The sequence below is a fragment of the Zootoca vivipara genome, chromosome 5 (assembly GCF_963506605.1).
Source record: "Zootoca vivipara chromosome 5, rZooViv1.1, whole genome shotgun sequence".
Classification (NCBI taxonomy): Eukaryota; Metazoa; Chordata; class Lepidosauria; order Squamata; family Lacertidae; genus Zootoca; species Zootoca vivipara.
The window spans coordinates 11,537,036-11,557,587 of NC_083280.1; the positions used below are offsets into that span (position 1 = coordinate 11,537,036).

Below are 20,552 nucleotides of genomic sequence, written 5' to 3' on the forward strand. Positions count from 1 at the left end.
CCTCCAAGTGTCCCTATTTTCCAGGGACGTCCCTGATTTAGAGAAGCCATCTCGATTTCTGATTTGCTCACGGAATGTTCCGCTTTTCCTTAGGACGTCCCTGTTTTCATTGGAGAAATGTTGGAGAATATGGTAGGAAGTCCCTATTTTTATTGGAGAAAAGTTGGAGGGTATGGAATTATCTGACCCCTGAGGCAATCCTGCGTAGGTAAGTTTTTAAAAAATGTTTAATGTTTTATCATGTTTTTATATATGTTGGAAGCCTCCCAGAGTGGCTGGGGCAACCCAGGAAGAGGTGTGGGGTATAAATAGTAAAATTATCATTATGGAACGGGACGTCCCTATTTTCATCGGAGAAATGTTGGAGGATATGCATTCACTAAATATATATGAATATCTCTGAAGTTTGGTGACTGGTGCTTTTGACCCCTCCATCAGCCGCTGGTGGCGAGATTTCAGGCACCTTCACCTACTTATCGAGGATACAATTCTGTCATAAACAGTCTCATTGCAATCACTCAAGGTGAGATGCTCAAGTCACCGTAGTTGCTTAGGGCAGGAAGCTGTCTGCGTTGATCATCCAGACATGTTCAGGAGCTATTGGGTCAAAATGGGCCAATCTGTCGAGGTGAAAGTTACATTTGGTTCTCCACCCACTCCTGGCATGTGGACTCTGGAAGTTGCCCAGAACAGAGTGTGACCCTCAAGCTTAAAAAGGATCCCTACCTTTGGTATAGACCCTACATGCACACCTGGCACTCTGCATTGCCTAGGCTGGGAACCTGCACGGGTCTCGCTAACTGCTGTGCACCATTATCAACTGAGGCTGGACTATCCCATGCCCTGCAAGTGTCCTGGAAAAACTGGGACATCAATTTTTTTCAGGTGAGAGCACAGTGGGCATTTGGGTTGCTGTGCTCTCATGAGATTTCGCACAAAGATCTCGCCTCTGAAAAAGCTATTTTTGGAGGGCCACAATCTTGCATGTTCCCCCAAAAGCACATCTTTTGGGTTCCATTATCTTGTGCGGGTCATATGACTCGTGCGGGATCAGAGGCGGGAAGATGCATGTCCTGGTTTGGAGACTCAACATGTTGGAGTGTATGCCATCCTTTTCTGATGGTTCAAAGGAAAAGGCTGAGTGGGTAAGGAGGAGAGCAGCTAACTTGCTTGATGACTCGCTTGACTACTGGCTCCCTTTCCTGGCAAGCAAAGTATGGCCCAGAAACCATTTTGTAATGTGTTCAACCACTTACATAGTCTAGCCAAGCAAAACGTCTCCAGGGGTGATTCATTAATGGATGTCATGATGACGTCCATTTTCTCTTTGACTAAAATTCACTGTGAGAGGGACCTGAATTGGATTTACTTTGCATTTTTAGGCCACCCAATGGCAAAAAAATTCAATAGCTGACAGCTGACAATCAAAACAATCAAACAGATTAATAAAAGCATAAAATCCTCTCACCAGCATGGAATGAAAACCAACAACAAAAGGTGAATCAGAACAGCACCAGCAAAGCCTATTGCTTCAATAAACATCTATGGACTCAAAACATTTTTTTTAAAAAAAAAATATGATTAGGAGATTTACAGCCGGAGGAAGGAAAAGTTCTTTTCCTGGTTCCAACAAGGCCACAATGCATGTGCCAGGCGAGTCTCTCTGGAAAGGGCACCAGGGTGGCACTGGATTGGAGCCTTGGTACTGAGCGAGAGGGGTACAACTCTGATCAAAATCTTCTGGAAGCCTATTAATCATGGAAGGGAAAGCATGTGGTTGAGAGCTCCCTTGAGCTGTATGCCAAAAATACATTCCTATGGGCACAGCTGATGCACCCTCATAGAGATCGCAAGCACACTTCCCCCCAATGCTCCAAGTTATATACACCCAGCATCTCGTATGTGTCATAGACTGTCCCCTGTGACAGTATGCCTTACAATACCCCTGTAAGGTTGGCCAGTGATATAATATTATCCTTATATTACAGATGGGGTGATAAGGCTGTGAGAAAAATGGCTTGCCCGTGCACTTCTAGTGAGATGCTGGATGAAGTTAATTTTTTATTAATTCATATTGCATTTCCATCACACCTTCTTCCAATGAGCCCCATGTGGCTTATATGCTTCTCCCCTCTCCATTTTACCCTCACAACAACCCTGTGAGGTTGGCTAGGCTGAGGGAGGGTGGCTGGCCCAAGGTCACCCAGTGAGCTTCACTGTAGTGAAGTGATTTGGACTCTGGCTTCCTAGCCCAGCACTCTAACCACTATGCCATGCTGGTCTGAATCGCAGGCATCCCAGCAAACAGCTTGGATTGCGAGCCACAACTCTAGCTCTTCTTCCTGCTTAACAGACTGTATTCTTGAGAAACAGTGACTAAATCTGCACAACTTTGTTTTCATCAGTTCAGCCCTTTATCTAGTTGACTCTAGTTTTCCCTTGAGCTCTAAAGAGATCTCCTCAAAAATACGTTTTGCATCTCTGCCATGATAATGATAATAATAGCCCCAGCAGCAAAACTGCTTTCTGAGATCAGTGGAATACATGGTTGCGATGTGCAAGATCAACGGACTTAGCGAGCCTCAAAGTCCGTGGCAGGTAGCAGGACAGCCTTGACTCCTGGCTACCCAAGTTTTCTCCACTGGCCCATTGGGTGTGAGAGAAATGACTCAACGGCACCGAGAGTGGCTCACATCTCTTGATTAATTGCTCCCAGTGCCTGCACCTGCACAGCGGGAAAATGTGAGATGCATTTAAAAGAGGTTCCATGTGAGCAAAATGATACCAGCAGCCTTTAGCAAGATGCTAGAGATAGAGACAGGGAGAGACCATTCCAGTCGGAAGCAAAAGGGGGAAAGTCGCATACACTATGCCAGTATACTCCCCCCCCCCAAATTTATATGATTCTCTTGTCCTTCCCTAAGGCACTTGAGGCAGTGAACCAGGTTCTCCTTAAGAGATTCAGGTGGCCTCTGTGGCATGGAGTGGCCTTCCATCAACTTTGGCAGAAGGCTGGACAGCTGGACATGGGTAGCTTAACTACTGTTGTCTATGCTCTGGTAACCTCTAGGCTAGATTATTTGCAATGCATTATATGTAGGGCTGCCTCTGAAGAAAGTCTGTAAACTGGTGCAGAATTTGGCGGTCAGGTTGTTCCCCAGGGGCAAGCTTGTTTGAGCATATTGCCCCGATTCAAAGTGCTGGTATTGATCCATTAAGGCTTAAATGGCCCAGGACCACAATAGCTCAAAGACCGCCTCTCTCCATATGAACTAACCTGCAAACATCCTCTGAGGCCCTTCTTCATGTGTCTCCTCAAGATTGCAAATATTTCAACAATCCCAAAGTTTGAGAATCAGTAGCACAGACATCGTAAAGGTATGGTGATCTGTCGTGGAACAACCCCATTGAAGAAGATCACAGTGGTTAGCCAGACCTCGTTGCTGCTTGGGGCCCCCATGATGGTTCAAGCTTGTAGGTCCACCACTGCCTGTCCTCTGTAACACACGCCCTCCTGCCATTCAGAAGGCAGAGTCCACAATGCAAGCCTAGCTAATGTGATGCCCTCTAGTCTAGATGTTGTTGGACTATGACTCTCAACTTTCTTGACCACCATCCATGCTGGCTGGGGTTGATGGGAGTTGTAGTCCAACAACATCTCGAGGGTGTCACACTGACTACCCCAATGTAGTGTGTTTTTTAGATGCTTCTTGGAAATGTCTTTTTTTTGCCCTAGCATTATCCCACTGCTGACCACTAGACTATACCGCTTAACATTTTCAGCCTCAGTAATTTTGTTTTGAGTCTCTTGCTGTTCTTTTGAGTGTTTTACTGGTTGACACTTATAAGTACTTGCATGCATGCATTGAACTTTACTGTGTGTTTTAGCGCTCCTGGATCCTGTGGGTAAAGAGCTTTGAGATCTCTTAGGATGGCTTTGGGAGCAATCCTACACACAAGATGCCAGCATAAAGCGAGCCGGTGTTGTTAAGCCACGATAAAGTTACCCCTGATCTGTACTCCATTCAGCAGCAGCGTTGCTGTGGCTGCTCTCCCTCAGCCTGGCAGTGGGAAAGCAAGCCTTTAAAATAAAATGCCCTTGCTGGCTTTCCAGGCCATACGATGGAGCCGAATGAGGATCAAGCCTAACTTCCACCTCACCTCCCACTGCTATGTCCAGAGATCAGCTGGCTGAGCCAGGATGAACATGCCCTGGGTGTTCTCTTGTAGGGTCCATCTCATGGGACACTCATACTGCTCCTTCGAAGAGACAGCATGGCTCCCTTCCACCCCTGATTCCTAGGTCTCCCTTCCCTTATGTTTGCTGTTTTACCCATGGGTTAGTTAGGACCCCAGGGTGCGCATTGCTGCATGCCAACCCCACAAGGAAGCTACACAGTGCACCTGCAGGGCTCAGCTCATCCCAGATCCTGCCTGCAACTGACCCCAGAAACCCTTGTTAGTCTTATGCCAAGAACAACTTCCAGACTCAGCTTCCCACCTCCTTCTGTCTGGCCCAGGGGAGGTGAGATTCCCTCTCTTTTTCAAAAATCTTGACTCTTTCCCCTCCCTCCAGTTCCTAAGCTTAGCCCTGCTGTTGCTAGTGGCACTTACTTATCTAATACCCGCTCTTATACCAAGGAGAGTGCAAAATATGGTCTGAAGCTCAACATAAAAAAAAACTAAGACCATGGCCACTGGTCCCATCACCTCCTGGCAAATAGAAGGGGAGGAAATGGAGGCAATGAGAAATTTTACTTTCTTGGGCTCCTTGATCACTGCAGATGGTGACAGCAGTCACGAAATTAAAAGACGCCTGCTTCTTGGGAGAAAAGCAATGACAAACCTAGACAGCATCTTAAAAAGCAGAGACATCACCTTGCCGACAAAGGTCCGTATAGTTAAAGCTATGCTTTTTCCCAGTAGTGATGTATGGAAGTGAGAGCTGGACCATAAAGAAGGCTGATCGTTGAAGAATGGATGCTTTTGAATTATGGTGCTGGAGGAGACTCTTGAGAGTCCCATGGACTGCAAGAAGATCAAACCTACGGTATCCATTCTGAAGGAAACCAGCCCTGAGTGCTCACTGGAAGGACAGATCGTGAAGCTGAGGCTCCAATACTTTGGCCACCTCATGAGAAGAGAAGACTCCCTGGAAAAGACCCTGATGTTGGGAAAGATGGAGGGCACAAGGAGAAGGGGACGACAGAGGATGAGATGGTTGGACAGTGTCCTGAAAGCTACTAACACAAACTGCGGGAAACAGTGGAAGACAGGAGTGCCTGGCGTGCTCTGGTCCATGGGGTCACGAAGAGTTGGACACGACTAAACGACTAAACAACAACATACCAATTGGACTCTGTTTGCTTGATGTTTCTCAATTCCCCCCTTTCTCCATATTTGGTAGGTGAGCTTTCCTACTTTGCACTGTCTTAGCTGTAACTATGCTGCTGGCCTGATTTGAATTCTGGTTGCTTAACCAACCTTTTAAAATCCTGTAACAATCTGCATATTAATCAATGTTTTGGCTTTGCAATAATACTGTACCTTCTTTGATTCAAAGCTCCGTTATGTTGACTGAGTACTAATTATTCCACATACTAGTGTATAATGTAATCTCCCCATGGTACACCAGGACTCTGAGTAAAAGATCTCATTATGTTTGCTGGTTGAGTAGACAGGCATACTACACATGCCTGCACCCTTGCATGTAACTTGTGGTTGAGGACTGACAGTAACACAGGGAATCCTGCAACCAATATGGGTGGGAAGAACTGTGCATATCTCAGAGCTTTTATTCCTACAAGAAATGAATTAGTGGATTGCAGCTGCTTGACTTTTGGCGCTGTGGTTAAACCACTGAGCCTAGGGCTTGCTGATCAGAAGGTCGGCGGTTCGAATCCCTGTGACGGGGTGAGTTCCCGTTGCTTGGTCCCAGCTCCTGCCAACCTAGCAGTTTGAAAGCACGTCAAAATGCAAGTAGATAAATAGGAACCGCTACAGCGGGAAGGTAAACGGCGTTTCCATGTGCTGCTCTGGTTTGCCAGAAGCGGTTTTGTCATGCTGCCCACATGACCTGAAAGCTATACGCCGGCTCCCTCGGCCAATAATGCGAGATGAGCGCGCAACCCCAGAGTCGGTCACGACTGGACCTAATGGTCAGGGGTCCCTTTACCTTTACCAACTTGTCACTGAATGGGGAGCACAGGTGAAGTTTTCCAAGAGTCATTTGATACACTATGGGAAGTTGCCTTATACTGGATCAAACCATTGGTCTATCTAGCTCATAATTTTCTATGCTGTCTGGCAGCATCACTTTAGGGTTTCAGGCAGAAGATATTCCCAGACAGACCTACCTGGGCATGCTGAGGGTTGAACCTGAGGACATTTGCATGCCAAGCAGATGCTCTACCACTGAGCTATGCCCCTTCCCTTGCAACACAAAGTAAACCTTTGACTCTAAGTGTACATTTATATTCCCTATGTAGGTAGATGATGTGAGAGAGCAGAGGTTGATAGATAGTGACATCCTAAGACTTTCTACTAAGTTTCTAGACAGAAGCAAGATATGAATCCAGGATTTTCTGATTCATAGCAATGAGTTTTTGCTATGTGGCTTGCAAAGTCTGGATACAAGCATCTTACCCAGGGAGACCCTTGCATTGCCCCATAAAATAAGTTGTAGATGCCATCAAAACAATGGACTGTAAGAAACTAAATCCAGTGGTACCTCTACTTACGAATTTAATGCGTTCCAAACGCACATTCGTAAGTCGAAAAAAAATGTAAGTCGAATCCCATAGGAATGCATTGGGAGAAAAAATTCGTAAGTCGAAGCAACCCTATCTAAAAATTTGTAAGTAGAAAAAAATCCTATCTAAACCGCATCCAAGATGGCGGACGGAGCTCCATTCGTAAGTAGAAACATTCGTAAGTAGAGTTATTCGTAAGTAGAGGTACCACTGTCCTTTGAATGGAGGGACAGAGGGCAAGTTCACATAGTTGCATGCTCAACACTTGGTGATTACAACTTCAAGCAATGACTTGCACCTGTGAAATGATCAAACATCATAAGCAGAGCGTTTGTGTTCCCTGACTTCTGACCCAAGCAGTTTCAATGGATGCATATTATCAGCTGTAAACTTTTGACTCTTCTTCTTCCCCTATGTGGCCTCTCACCATCTCCATGATGATTTAAACCCAGATATCCCTAGCCCAATCCAATTACACCACATTGTACAGACCTTGTTTTCAGTTCCAGGACTCAGCCCTGGATATATTAACAGAGAAGAGAGCACACTTGAACACATGAAGAGTGACATTCCTTCATCACTAGTCCCAATCCAGCACCGTGCTTCTAGGTTTAGAGGCAACACCTTCCAAGTTCAATAACATATAGACAAGTTTGAGTAATGGTTCATGTTAAAATCTAAGTACTATGTTCCTGAGCAATTACCATAAACATTAGCACTCCCTATGTACCTGCCTGAAATTCACTATAATCTTCTCTGCCATTCATCACTCTATCATCACAGCCACTCGGGTGGGCAAATGATGCCAAAATTGGTGAAACAGGAACACCCGCATTCCATTCTCCTCTCTACGCTTTCTCTGCCATCTCAAGACTCAAGTGTCCCTCAATGGGAAATTCTTCATTATTCCAAAACTATTCACAATGCTCAGATCACCACCACCATTTTACATAGACTATCAAGACAACACATCAATCTGAATAAAGGAGCTGCACAAGGATGTAGCGTGCAGGCCATTTTTTACAAAAGATGCTTCAGTTGGTATTGGCACAACCTTTCCTACCTTCCAGACTTCAGCGCAGAACCTACATTTGGGTAGAATTTATAGTCAACTTAAAACTTCCCCATGCAAAAGCTTCTTAGCATCATTTGTGAAAATTGTGCACTCTCCCGTGGAGCAGCATAGACGCTCTCAATGGTCTTGAAGAGTGATATCCAATTTTAGGGAGATATTTTTAAAAGCTAGCATAGGCTCAAGGGATAGAAAGAGGGAGGAAGCAGGGGAGGGAGAGAGAGATATTTACCAGTGTTTGGAAGGGCCAGCCAAGTTGGGTCTTCTTGGTGATCTCCCCCTTTCCTTGGTTGCGCCTTCCTTGAGTGGAATATGTTCTGGCATCGGAGCAAGGCTGGGAACGGGTTCCCACCAGAGTCCATTGAAGGACCACCCGTATCACCCAGGAAAGCCAGTTCCCAAATGGGCATGCTCTCTCCTCCACTCTAGAAGCTGATAATGCTGCCTCTCAAATGAGTGAACCCGGACCCACGTGCCAGTCTTCAGCTAGGCAGCGCAGCATGCAGCAACTGCATGGCTCACAGGATGACCTTGCCTCTTGATTGGTCTTCAGAAGATTTTCACATTGGGTCAGTTGCCAAGCAAAACCATCCAAACCCAGCAGTTTAACATGCCAAATGAATCCCAAGAGATCCCCCCCCATCATAGCTGTTGTCGTGCGCAGCAGAGACAGCAGTGCATATCGTCTTTCAGACCAGGGGGCTCACTGGGGACGGGGAGTTAAGGAAGTTTCTATACTGACACCAAAGTTAGTGGAGGGAAAAATGCAGAGAAAGGAGTCCGTCTCCCCTAAGTTCAGTATATTATATATATTAAAGGGGGCAGGGAGGAAATCTGAATGTTTGTTTTCTGTAACAAACACAAATGTGATGCCACACTTTATAGATCAGGCTGAAAGGAAAGGAATTTACAGAATGAGTATATCAAACAAAAGGTGTTTCATGGTACCACAAAGGCTAACCAACTTGTTTCGGTGTGGAATTTGTAGGCAACAAACAACTTTGTCAGATGACTGAAGTAGACAGAAATGATAGGTTGAGGTACAGTGAAGGATAAACGAAACCCGCAAACCGAGTTCTTTCCCACCTTAGAAGTTTGTTAAATGGGCGACTGGTTTCTCTTGTATTAGTACTCACACTCAATTCTCATTAACCCAGGCACATGTACAATACAGTCCAAGCATTTAGATTCTCGGTGCTCAACTTTCCCTAACTTCCACTGTCGCTTTTAGACTGCTGTAAACTTGGCAAAGGTCAGAAGAAGAAATGAGTTTAGTGGGCCTCTCAATCTTTCCCTCTGAGCCAGAGGCCAAGGCTTCACCTGAAACCAACTTCTCTGCCTTTCTAGATGACCTTGGGGCAAAACACAAAAGTATTCCATACTTCAGTTGATTTTCCATGTCAAATAAACCACTCACCCCTGAAATGTTTCAATATCCTCACATGGCAAAAAAAAGAAAGTCACAGCTAAGACACAGTGAAATTGGTGACATTTCCTGATGCCTGTGCACCACATAACCAGTCTCCAGGGCAGGGGGATTCAGAGCAAGCATTAAATTAACTTTTGCTAGCCAGGAGAAATTGCATGCTACTCAAAGATAGCCTACAACCCCAACCTTGCTCACTTCCGAGCATGTGTTGGATGAGGCTGTGAGTGCCACTGAATTCAAGGGAAATTACTTGTGAGTAAACCTGCTTAGGGTGGGATGTTGCTTATCACATCAAAGCACTGCTGACCCTACATGAGAGTTAAGTGCTGGTAAGTATATATTTGAAACACACTGTCATCAAGTAAAACGAAAACAAACAAATCTTTGAAAAAGTCTGGCAGCAAAAACTTAGGATATTGTCAAACTTGGGAGAACAGACATATTTGCCAGTATATTCTAAATTCATGTCCCCTTAGCCAGAAGGCAAATAAGAAATGCCTTAGATGATGAACTGTAATGTCATAGCCTGAACTTACAGTCTTTCTCTAAAAGCAGGTATCATTTAAAAGAAAAGAAAACAACAGGAAATTAGTGATCAGCTTTCGGCTACTGCTAGGAATTTTATTGTGCTGTCCCTTGGTGTGCAGTAAAGGTTTCACATTTTCCTCACTGATTTTCAACATTCTAATGCTGTTTTTAACTATCACCAATTCCAACCTTTTTGGAAGATTCCTCTTACCCAAATTTGCAGACCAAGATGATAAAAACCAGACTACTTAATTCTACCAACATTAAGCCTCACAATGCCCATCACGGAAACATTATTCCTTCTACTGTATTCTGGTTAGCCTTTCGTTTCAGCTCATAAATGCTACAGGCAGCTCATTTCAGGGAGTATTATACATGTCACAAAAGCACTTCAAAATAGTTGCCTTGAAAAAAGGGTCCTTGATTTGAATCCTTCACTAACACTCTAGTTGCCTTTCCTACCAGATCTTCCCATCCTAGAAATCCATACTGTATTGTAAAACATGCCTAATAATGGGAGGTCAGGATCGTTGAATAACATCCCATTCCTAGAAGGCATTCAATTTATCATATATATGTAGGCACATACACACAAAATACACACACTGATACATTTCACTGTGTCCTGGTGTATTAAGAAACCTTTAATTGATAACGTTACCTTAGCAACGGTGGTCCGGCTGTTCCAAATATGGAGATTTCAATTGACTCTGACACACACGGTGGCTTTCCTCCTTTCAATCTACATACTTTTGTAGTTGTCACCTTTGCTGAGAAACCAAGCGATTTCCATGTGGGATCCTTCCCTGAGCCTTCAGTTCTAGCGGTTAGAATGATTTTGTGCTTTTTCTCAACATTCCGATGATGCTTCCTTGAACAATTTTGTTTCTCAACCGGGAAAGGGGGTGGGTGGGGAGAATGGCAAAGCAAAGGAGGAGAAAATAAAACAAAACAAAGTTCAAGATTGTTCTTAAAAGGAGCTACGCCAATCCATTTGAAAGGGGGTGGGTGGGGTGGGGTGGGGTGGGATATGGGGGGGGAGAGAGAGAGAAACTCTCTCGCTGCTTGAAAGGTCTATAAAAGCCAAGCTTCTTTCAGCCAAACTTTGTTCCCAGTCTATTGCCACATTTCTGAAAACGCCACTCACTCCCTGCTGTGTTTACATCTCTCCTACTGCCGGAGCCCTTCACACGCTCCATAGACATGATGGGAACCCCCTCTGGCAGGCAAGGGATGTCTGGGCTGGTGTTGTGGTGAAGCCAAGTCCCTCTGCCCCTTGCCAAACTTGTCACTTCACCTGCCAGTTGGTGAAACTGTGTCCGAGTCAGGCACCGAGAGGAGCGTTTCACTGCCAGGATTTCAAGCAGCGGCGGCCGGCACCTTCCGAGAGGCTGGCGAGATCTCCCGATGCTGAATACGAATGAGGGTCTTTTCTCGGGATTTTAAAGAAACCCGGTAGCGCCATTCTCCCTCCAGCCGTGGAAAAGTCCACGAAGAAAAGGCAGGGTCTTTATTCGCAGGAGCGCCGAGGGTGCAGAACGACGACGAGACCAACGCATCTCGGGGGCTCCCCGGACTCTCTGCCTTGCTCTCCCCTCCTGGGTGGGAAACGTGGCTTTCCAGCTGTTTCTCCTGCCACCTCCATAAGGGCCACTTTGCCCTTGAATGGTCTCTTGTTGCCTTTTGTTCTCTCCCTGAACCAAACAGCGACCCGGAGAAATCCCCCTTCACTCCGCCGTAATCTGTTCCTCGATTCCGCCAGCTAACAACGCCTTCTCACGGCAAGGCAGCGAGAGGAGGGGAAGCTCGTCTCTCTCAGACTTGGCATCGTATTTCCTCCTCTCGTTTAAAATGTTATGGTCTCGTGAATTAAAGAAGATACCAGCCAGCCTCTCTGATTCATCTAGGAGTCTCCTTGGTAACTAGATGTTCCTCTCCAATGATTACACACACACACACGGCTCGATTTAAAGATAAAATACAGTGAGAATGAAGAATGGTAGCCTAGGTACTTTTTACCTAGAGACCCCGCATGCCTGTTGGCTGTGTAAATTCATTGCGCGGAGGAGGGTGAATCAGGGAAACACCCATTTCCTGATCTGTAATTTGGTTGGGAAAGCCTACATATTTTTTTGGAGGGGGGGAACTGTGTGGGGAGGGGAGATGAACTACCAACTTACTGTTATCAAATGCTACAGTATTTGGGCCCTCTGCTTGCCATTTTGCTATAAGATGAGAAAGGGTGTTGTTGTTGCGGGTGTTTCACCGTCTGTACTAACGAGACATTTTGATTTGGGTCTTGAGCAAGACAGACAGCAGGCTGCAAAGGTTGGAGTGGATGGCAGCGTCCCAGGGGAATAACAACTGGGTTAGGAGGTGCTGCTTAGTAACCCGCTTCCTGGGCAATTAGCGCACCAGCTGACCCCTCTCTTTGTGTGCCTAATCGCAGCCTCTTCAATGTTTTCCTCCAGGCTGCGTGCTTGCTTTTGTTAAAGGCTGGCATTGCCTGGGAGAAGACATGTTGTCACATAAAAGCTGTTCAAAGTGAGGTTCACAACCCTCTGGTTTCAAGTAGGCCATGGCACCTGCAATCCACGCCTTTAGGAGAGAGAGAGAGAGAGAGAGAGAGAGAGAGAGAGAGAGAGAGAGAGAGAGAGAGAGAGAGAGAGAGAGAATGCAGATATAGTCTTGGTGGCTTTCCTGTACCTTTAAGAGCTGTGCAGGAGAGGGAAGGTGAACCAGTGTGTCATTGTCATTAGGAAGAGAGAAGCGGAATGCTCTGAACTTCTCCACACTATATCAATTTACCAGCTGTGCACACATCCCATAGCCCAAAGGCCCTTCCCTCTCTCCCACCCTCTCCTTACTCCTGAACATGGCTCCGCTCCTGGTTTTTATTTTTAAGGGGATAGGGGTTCCAAAGACAGTTTAAGGGAATTTCATTCATTTATTTACTGAAAATTTCTTTTTAAAGGCTGCTTTCCCCCCTCCATGCCTTTTGCTGCAAGTGCCACTTAAGAAAACAAGAAGAGCATTCCCTTTGGAGCACAATGCAAAAATAAGATATGAGAGAGAGAGAGAGAGAGAGAGAGAGAACCAGCCCCCCACCCACAAAGCATGCACCTCCCCAAAATATGTTGGAACAACAACAAAGTTATGCATCCATTTATAAAAATAAGCTTAGCGTGTATCATCTCTCTCTCTCTCTCTCTCTCTCATCTATCTATCTATCTATCTATCTATCTATCTATCTATCTATCTGGTAAAAACAATACTGAGTTGGATGTGCCAATGGTCTGACTTGGTATAAATCTGATTCCTACATTCCTGTGTTCCTAAGGAGAGACTTGGGGGAAAGTAAAAGTATAAAATAATTTAGGAAAGAATTGAATTGACCGGATGACCATGCCAGGGCCTCTGTCAGTCATAGCTCAGCTGAGGTAGTGCTAGGCAACTGCACCCACCATCTGAATGCTGACTTTTACTTTTTCCAATAGGAATGAGTGACAGACAGCTTCTCATTTATGTATTTTGAGTATGGAATATGTGGCCCTCCAGATGTTTCTGGACTACAATACCCATCACCCCGACCATTGGCCTTGTTGCTTCTTGGTAGTGGCACCCGCTACTACCAAGAAGAAAGATAACCACCAGACTTTTAGGAGGACATCTGAAGGCAGCCCTGTTTAGGGAGTTAATGTTTAATCAATTATTTTATTTTATTTTTCCGTTGGAAGCCGTCGAGAGTGGCTGGGGAAACCCAGCCAGATGGGTGGGGTATAAATTATTATTATTATTATTATTATTATTATTATTATTATTATTATTATTATTGGAGTTGTGGTCCAACAACCTTCTGTGCCCCTGGTTTCTTTACAGTGTGATGCTTTGTGCATTTACTCAGTACTGAATACTATTGCATTCAGTGAGGCTGGCCCCCTAGGGAGTGTGTTGAAGTTTGCAGCCTTATTTACATGCACTATTTCAATTTACACCCTGCATTTATATATCTTGTGGGCCATATATAAGCAGAACAAAGCTGAAATGCACCCATCTAACTTGTTCATGGGCAATGAAAATCACTCCTCACTTTTTAATATAAGGAGTAAGCTGTGAAGAAGGCTGATGTTTCAACCATATTACCTAAGAGGAAGTAGCCACACTAGCCACTCTCTTTACCTTCCCTAATTTGTTGTGTGGGGTACCTAGGCACCCAGGTGGTGACAGAGGCTAGAATGGCAGCCACATTCACCTTTCCTCCCCACCTCCATGCAGAATGAGGGCAGTGCAGTATAGGAAGCATTGAAACCGCTCTGAATTGGCGGCAGCTGCCCTCAACGTGACCAAATCACAATGCCAGATTTGATTGGATGGTTGGCACTGTAATGCCATCAGAATGGCAATGTGATCCCCAATTGGCTGGGGTCACATTGTGAAGAGGAAGACAAAAAATGGCACCAATGGGTGGGGGTTGCAAACAGTGGCAAATGCATACGTCCTCCAAAAGACCCCCTTTCATGATGAAAATATTTGCCTGTGAAAGTTCAGAGGGACCCTGCATGTAAGTATATATGAGATATAAACAAACATATGTATCTATACATGAGTAAAGACATGTACTCAAGGAAACCATGTGTGTGTGTGTGTGTGTGTGTGTGTGTGTGTGTGTGATGAGCTAAATCTGTCCCATGTAATTCCAGGTTCCCCCCCCCACTTCAACTTGGTCCCAGATGGAAGCTGAGATAAACACAATGAGGTCCACACCAGCCACTATTTACATATCCCCACGGGTTCTATTTCTTGGCCAGCGTGATGGAATTTTGGAAGAGTTTGATGGAATGCTACAATCTAGTATAAATACCAGCAAACAGTTCATTATCATATCTATGTTTGTTCAGGACACAGCTGCAGGACTGCTAACAGGAATTGCACAGCATGAGCATATCATGCCAGTACTTTGCCCACATCGCTGGTTCCCAGTCTGTTTCTGGACCCCGTTAAAGATGCTGGCTTTGACCTTGGAAAGCCCTTCATGGCTTGGGACCAGAGCAGTGGCGTCTGAACAAAACCCTCTGTGCCAGCCCAACATGGCTGACTGGGGACCGGAACTCAGGTCTCTTCTATGCAGTGACAACCACATATCTAATGCAGCATTCTAGCTCTTGAATCCACTAACCCATCTATTTATTAGATTTAAATAAATCTACATATTGTAGAGCCTTTAATGAAGGTGCCTCCCCCCCCCCTAATCTTGTGAAGAAAGGAGGCCAACAGCTCAATTCATGGTGTGAAGCTATTTTCCTGGCTTTGGATACAGAACAGAAGGAAAAGCTGTTTTAATTTATTTTTTATCTCCTTTGGCACACATTAGATAGGGCTGTCACATCTGCATTGCCTGCTGTGGCAAGAGGTCCAGCAAGAGTCCCATGTCACATAACCTTGGTTGCTGACAGCATTGCCAATTAACTGTGTCTGTGTATATACATGTGCAGATTTTAATCTGCAATTACATCTTTATTTGAGCAACCCCAAATACTTTGCAGATTATTTGGCAGATTAATCTGCCAAAGCTTTCGGTTTGTGGCACTAATGAGAACCATTATAAATCTTTAATATCTACAGCCATGTTGCAAGGGGGTGTGGGGCTCGTGTCTTCGCCACAGAATGTATGGCTCAGTGGTTTAGACCTGGCCCAATCATGAGCTGTATGCTGGTGAGGAGATGAGCTCCGAGCCCCACAATCCCTCAGATTTAGGCAGAGCAGGAGTCTGTTATAGGTCTGTGGCAGGACACATATTTTCAAAGCTGAAGGCTCCAGGTACAATTTTAGGTGGCCGGGTTCAAAGAGATCCTTGCAGGAGACCTGGGATAATTCTCGCTACTCAGAACAAGGGAGCATTAGTCTACACTGGGGTAACCTTCAGGTGTAAGTTATTTATTAATGTAATTATAAGTTTTCTTATACACCTGTCACCACAAGGTCCCCATATGGGATACAAAAATGCAACATACAGTGATACATGTAAGTAAAGCAGCAAAACTGTTCCAGCCAGTGCAGAAGTATGGATTCAACAAAAGAGATGGTTCTCCCAAAACAAAAGACCATAACCATCACAGGTCAGGGTAAAGAGGTCTATCCTCAGCATCTATGGCAGAAGATGTACCATGAAGATGCTAGACACACCTCTGTGAGGAGGGTATCCCACAATTTTAGGACTACTGCAAAGGGAGAAAGATGTTGTTGGACTCCCAATTCTCACTAGCCCCTTCAAGTACAGATAACGATCAGGGATGGAGGGAGTTGGAGTCCCAAAACCACTGGAGGGTCCACATTGGCTACCCGTGGCCTGGAATGGTGGCCAAGCCATCAGACACAGAATAAATCAACTTCTTCATGTGTTCACAGCAGCTTGAGTTCTCTTCCCTTTAGTGATGACATTTAACTAGCTAACCTTTATTGTCAGATTCCTTCTTCACGACTCTTGCACCTGTCTGCATCGGACTGACCTTTCCTTATTGTTACACAGAAGAAGACTTTGGCACATGCTAAATGGCAGCTTGAGAGATGTAAAATGAACTTGCCCCCTGGCAGTGGGGATGCTGTACTGTTCTTATGGGGTGTCTGAGCCCACTGCCGACTCCCTCCCCACCAGCCTTGTGTAGCAGGTTCCTTATCCTTTGGTTTCCATATCTATATAGACATAGATAGAAGGTTTAGAGCACAAATTAGGAAATTGCAGTCATACTGTAACAAACACCATCGACAAGGGGGGACTAAGTCTTAAGCTAGTTTCTTGCGGTTGCACAGCAATGCGGATTGTGCCATCAAATGCATTTTTCTCGATTCTTTTCCAGCATTTGCCTCATGCTTTTCTTTTGTGGAAATAGTTTTTTTTAAAAAAGGTTTTGAAAAATGCAGAAATGTAAAATGATATTTTTTTAAAAACACACACACACACACACACACACACACCAACAACGAACATAATTTTGCAGGTTTCCATAACTTAAAAAGGCACTTTGTTTCAAAATGGAATTCAGAGATATGTAGCAAATATAAACAATGAAATAACAATAGAAATAAAAACTGGGGTGGGGGAGGCGAGGTAAGGGAAAGAGAGTACTGCCAGGAGCACAGTTACACAATTCTCAGGATAATAAAGAACAAAAGCAAAAACAAAAAGGACTACAAACCCATACAACAATGTGCACTGAGAGAGTGTGGGAGGGGGTAGAGATACAGCCATATACTCTGAAAAGCTGGATGTGCACTCAGATTGTGGAAGTTGTCTTTTACATACTGAATAAAATAATTCCATATTGCAAATAAAATAAAAATAAAAAGTGTCTTTTTGTCCTCTTGCTACTCTTAGCTTATAGGTGAGTTTTTCTAGTAAGGCTATTTCTCACACCTTGCTATGCTATATACCATGCTGTAAGGGTGGCCCCCGAAAGATCTTTCCAGTGTCTAGCGATAGTAGTTCATGCATCATGTTTTTCTAATATTCAAGGCATCAGATAATAATAGTACACAAGAATAGCAATAAAAATAACAAAATATAAGTGAAACTCTAGCACAAGCTACAATGAACCGAGAAAGCCAGTAGCTGAATAAATATCATCTGGAGCTCAGTAAAACAGGCTGGAATGAAAGTCTTCACTACCAAGTGGCAGCAACCTCCAGATGCACTCCAGATGTTTTGGACTACAACTCCCATCAGTCATCTGATTGACAGTGATGGGAGCCAGGCAAACCAGCCTTGGCATGCCATTCCAGGGTCATAGCTGCCAAGTTATCCCTTTTTTTAAGGGATTTTCCCTTATGCTGAATAGGCTTCTTTGCGAGAAAAGGGAAAACTTGGCAGCTATGTCCAGGGTTCCACCTGCCTCAGATACATACCCCTTGTATTTCTAACGTGGCAGAGGAGATGGGGAAATGATGACACCCAAAATGAGGCCTCAGAAGAAGATTGGCCAGTGGTACCCATATGCACAACCTCATTATTATTTTCTCAAATGATTGTCTCCTAAAGTTTGCACTCAAAGTTGTCCTTCACCAGCTGCTTCTGGAGCCTTGTCCATTGTACTGAACCAGGAGCAGAAGGAAGCTCTGCTCTGCAATTGATAGTATCGGATGGAAGCCCCTTTGTGCAATGTTTCACCTTTACTTCAGGTCTATGAACGGCTACTGGTCATGGCGTCTATCTGGCACCTCTGTGTATAGAGTCCATATGCCAAACCTTGAGTACTGGTATCTGTGGCAATCAATTTTGGGTGATGGTTTCTACCCTGTCCTGCTTGTCTACATTTTTGGAGCCTGGCTCTCAGAGCCACCAAATCCATCTCCTTTTCTCCATGCATCCCTCCCTTTAATAATCACCACAGTGCAGCTCAGATTGAGATTTGAAATGAGAACATTTTAAAAAAAATAAAAAAGGAAGACAGTTATTGCTCACATTTGGCTCCAAGCAGACAATGACATTGATTTATTAATATGGGGGAGGGGCAGCAAGGATATTCAAACCTTCCTCTATTCCCCTTGCACCCCTGGGGGAGAAAGTGTTGCGATTCTTTTAAAAATGAGTTTATGTGCAATTTCATCCCACTCTTCCTGCTTCTCTCAGCCAAGTGTTGCTATTTTGGGAAAGCAGCAAAAGGTGGCAGTGGCTATTTATACATCTCATGGTTGTGTTCATCCCAGCTGCCACCCATGTGGCATACAATCCCATGTGTGATGCTGGGATTGCTTCAAAGTTAAAAAGGGACATTTGGTCATGCTTGGACCATAGCTCAATGGCAGAGCAACTGCCTCACACAACAAAGGTCCTACATTCCACCCCTGGCATCTCCAGCTTGTGCTGGGAAGGCCACTTCCACCTTAAGGAGGAGGTGGTGTTGCGGGCTCTCACACCCCCCTCCACGTGCGCAGGGGCTGGATGGCCAGCCCTGCACAACTGGGGGATTCCTGGCTGCATCACTGGCCAGGCCAACCAATCTGGTTGGTCTGGGGTGTGTGGCTGTCCGATAAAGGCAGGATGCAGCTGGGAGATACCTCTCTTTTTCCGGCTTCCAGCTGCTCAGGTTTTCCCACCCTCCTGCCCTTTAAGGTTTTCATCTCTTTTGACCTTGCTATGGACTTCGGTTGGTCTCCGTTGGCAAATTGGCACCAGCCACTTGGCTTTTGCCTACCGCATAGCAATTTGTCAGAACTTTTAAGGTTTGGTGGTTAGGCATTGGAATATTTCTGGAGAAGAGAAGAGGGGAGGTAGCGCCATCACCTCCCGCATATTGAAGGGTATTCCGTTAAAGTATTCTGGGGGTGTGGCCCTGTCTGATGCCTGGGGAGGTTAGGGCCTAAGGAACGACCCCTATCGGTGACCCCCGGGGGAGCTCCTAGTTGATGTGCATCAGCAGGACTCCCCCTACTGGTGGTTAACCCTTCCCGGACTCCCTGCAGATGGGCTGGAGTCAGATATAGTTGGTTAGATGCAATGCCTAAGCCCATACTGCTCATCATCTGTAACCAATAAAGTTGTGGCCTTTTTTAGCCCATTGACCGTAAATATTTGAGTCATGTGTCTTTATTCTGCCAAGGGGGTGGGTGGGTGGGTCGGGACCTTGCCATGCAATGTCATCTATACGAAACATTGGATAGCCACTTCCCACCTTTGGTCTTCAGCTTCTGGGTCTAATATAAGCTGCGTCTCAACAGCATCACTTTCACCGTGTGAAATCTAAGGAAGCAACTGCCATTTGGAGCAGACAATACTGAGCTACATGGAACAATGCTCTAATTCAGGACAGCCACACCTCGGTTTAAGTACGCTTCAGTTTGAGTACTTTCAGTTTAAGTACTTCACGGACCCGGAAGTGTTCACTTTCGGGTTCCGCCGCGTGCGCATGCGCAGAAGCGATCTGCGCGGTTTGCGCATGCGCAGAAGCGCTCTATTGGCACTACGCGCACTATCGCCGCTTGGATTAAGTACTTTTCGGGGAGTGAATGGCACCCCGGAACCAATTAAGTACTTAACCCAAGGTACCACTGTAAATGTTAATTTTTTAAATCTACAATACTGTCTTATTTATTTTATAGTACAGTACATTGATTATTGCCTTCATTTTATGTATCAACGGTCTTGTTAGACACTAAAATTAATGTTAAATTGCTGTTTTAGGGGGTGTTTTTCATCGTCTGGAACGGATTAATCCACTTTCCATTACTTTCAATGGGAAAGTTCGCTTCAGGTTAAGTATGCTTCCGGTTAAGTACGGACTTCCAGAACCAATTAAGTATACAGTATAACCACTGTATAAGACAGCTTCCTGTGTTCCTATGCTTCGCTTCCACCATTAGCTGTAGGTTCTTCCTGGATGCTCATTAAAATCCACAGTCAGTTTTCTCTTCCTCCAGATTTCCCCTCCTGCCTAGTCTTCATCCTGAGATGAACCTTCAATGAAGTTAGTGAGGGCCAAGGAAGAGTGTTTTTATTTTATTTTATGAATTGGACCTCCTGAAGGGCAAGTTTCACGACTGCAGAAAATTCAGCCTCCCCCGCAAGCTGCCGGTAGCGTATACAGGGAAATGTTCCATTCACTTTTGGAGAGGGGAAAAAAAAACCCACAATGCTTATTTTTAGCTCATTCCCATAAGGAAAGGCATGTTTAATGTGATAATCAATGCATCTGAAGTACTGCAAAATTGCCATGAGGTAACAGGGGTGATGATCGCTACAGCAAGAGAGTCCATGAGTGGTACTGAGATTGCATGAAA

The 20,552-nt window shown here is 45.0% G+C and overlaps 1 protein-coding gene across 3 annotated transcripts in view; it reads right to left on the reverse strand.

The window, feature by feature from the left end:
• The window catches only part of KCNMB2 (potassium calcium-activated channel subfamily M regulatory beta subunit 2), a 282,179-nt gene that overhangs the window by 76,922 nt on the left and 184,705 nt on the right, over nt 1–20,552 (reverse strand). The window contains exon 1 of one of the 3 annotated variants that reach the window (XM_035133240.2): nt 10,443–10,777. The exons of 1 other annotated variant lie outside the window; for it this stretch is intronic. The gene's annotated coding sequence lies outside the window, so the exon portion shown is untranslated. Of the gene's footprint in view, nt 1–10,442; nt 10,778–20,552 lie in introns of those variants that run through there. One more of the 3 variants, XM_035133239.2, reaches the window with a different exon arrangement.